A 2,584-nucleotide genomic window follows, 5' to 3' on the forward strand; every position below is an offset into this window, starting at 1 on the left:
CACCACTCTTCGCCCTATAGACCACAGACTAACGGCGCGGTAGAGGCGGCAAACAAGAATGTTGTCACAATTCTCAAGAAAATGACCGACAACTACAGAGATTGGCCAAGCAAGATACCTTTTGCCCTATGGGGTACCGTACATCGCTTAGGACGCCCACCGGGGCTACTCCTTTCTATTTGACCTACGGCATGGAGGCCGTACAACCAGTCGAACTAGAAATACCATCCTTGCGTATTCTACTCGAAAGCCAAATCCCTGAAGCCGATTGGAAGAAGGATAGATATGAAGAACTCATCCTCCTGAATGAACGTAGGCTACGCGCCTTACATAATGTCCAAACATATCAAGCACGTATCAAACGAGCTTTCAACAAAAGGGTTAGGCCAAGAAACATCAAAGAAGGAGACTTAGTACTCAAATCGGTTAGAGCTCTTTTACCTGTCGACCCAAGGGGAAAATTCAAACCTAATTGGGCCGGACCATATCTAGTCAAATCCATACTCCCAGGGGGTGCGGTTAGAATCACAAACCTAGATGGGAATGAGTTTTCAAACCCCACAAACCTTGACCAACTGAAACGATACCATGCCTAGAATAGGACCACACACGCGCCTCGCGTAAACCCATGTGTCGCTCCTGTGGCACTAAATAAACGGCCCCTGGCCCAGCTGAAATAAGCTAAGTGTCACTATGCTCTTGCATTTTGACAAATTTGTCATCCTCATATCATCAAATAAACTAAATTCGCACCTTGAGAACAAGCAAAAGCTCATGCTTAGTTTCTATGTTCATTACAAGCTCTTGCTTCGAACAATTATTCTTTTACATTTACTCGAACTACGCGCAAGGGTTTGATTTCGCTTTTTTAAGTGAATACGTAGGCAATCCTTCACAGGATTCAACCCATTATACCTAAAATGTAAATAGAAGGACATTTGCGTTGCATTTGAAATTCGACAAGAATAATAAAAGAAAATCACAACGGTTTTATAACCATTCAACCTTTTTTATTCCATTCGCTTTCTAATAATAATAGTACGTTACACAATAAAAATAGAATAGGCTAGGATTTTAAAAATCCCTCCTTTTTTATGACAACAATAATAATAATAATCAAATAATAAATAAGGACTCGGGCTATTCCTCCATCTTCCCCTTGCCCTTGTCACTCTTGTCATATTTCTTGTCACGACCTCGAGCCGGGCGCTCTTGCACCACTTCGGACCTAATCACCAACGGCCTTTCTCGAGGCCCGACTCTTCCGTTCTTGCCAACCACCATTTCCGCAACAGAGTAGTCTTTGATTTCTTCAAGGGTGAATGACCAAAACCGGCTTCTTCTTCTCCCTCCGTCGATGCTTCTCCTTCTCTTTCTCGCCCTCGCGCACCTTGTAGTCAACAGGTTCGCGTTTCCTTAGTCTCTCGCGCTCTTCCGGTTGCAGCCTTTCTCCACCTCGGATAGAATCCGACACCCACAAAGCATCATGAGAAACTCAAGAACCACATGTTTCTTTGGGCCCATTTGATAGCCCACTCTCTTCGGCTCTCGTAGTAAGCGCCATAGCAGATCTGGGGGACGGTGTCAAGCCTCGGGATCGTCCTGCTTCAGCCAACTTGCCTCATCAATCTTTCCGGAAAGATGCATACCATGAACTCCGGTCCGGAATGCGCACGGACCTAGTGGGATCCAAAGAAGACACTCCAGTGACGGACTTGAGGTGCCACCACGGTAAAACCCACCTAATCAACGGGCCATCATCATTCTTCACTTGTTCTTCCAATAGTCACGACCGGTGAAGTCCACCATGTACAACCGCGTCCTCATCACAATCATACGGAATGATAGGAAAGTTCATGAACCGGGGCTCGAGCGAATGGAGCCGTTCCATAAGCCAAACCTACCAAAAGGTGTATTAGACACCAAAAAAAAAAAAAAAAAAAAAAAAAAAAAAAAAAAAAAAAAAAGGAAAAAAAGGAATGATGTCTCTTACCCGCAAAATGACGGACTCCCCAAGAACGGCAGATCGCGGTTGGATTTCCTATTATCCAAACCCAAGATGATCTCCCTAAGCATAAACAAGTCGGGCTCTGCGCGACTCCATTTGCTCAATAAGACCCAAAAGACGGGGATCACCTCTCAAATCTTCATCAACGTGTCCTTGGAAGACATACACGTGCAGCAAACAAAAGCCAAATGCCCTCCTCCTGGCAACATGGGAAACAGAGGGGTCGGCCCCGTTAATGAATCGGTCTACAAAATCCAACATTCTCACGCCTTTCGGGGTAACTAGGCGATCCACCTCAAGTCCGGTCACCCAAGCAAGTCTCCGAATTTGCTCTTATACCCTTGTGAAGTGGAAGGAATGGCAGGTAAATGTTCAGGATCCCATCCACCAATAGCGGCTATTTCTTCAGGAAATGGGCAAATGTCACCTCCTGGAACGCGAAAACATGATAATTCGGGTCCCAATAGTCAAGGCAAGCATCCAAGAACGGTTTTACAATCTTAATGAGTTTCAAACTCAACAAAGACCCAAGGTTATAAGCACCCATGTCGTGCTTCTCCACATTCGAAAACTCGT

The sequence above is a fragment of the Silene latifolia genome, chromosome Y (assembly GCF_048544455.1).
Source record: "Silene latifolia isolate original U9 population chromosome Y, ASM4854445v1, whole genome shotgun sequence".
In the NCBI taxonomy this organism is placed as follows: domain Eukaryota; kingdom Viridiplantae; phylum Streptophyta; class Magnoliopsida; order Caryophyllales; family Caryophyllaceae; genus Silene; species Silene latifolia.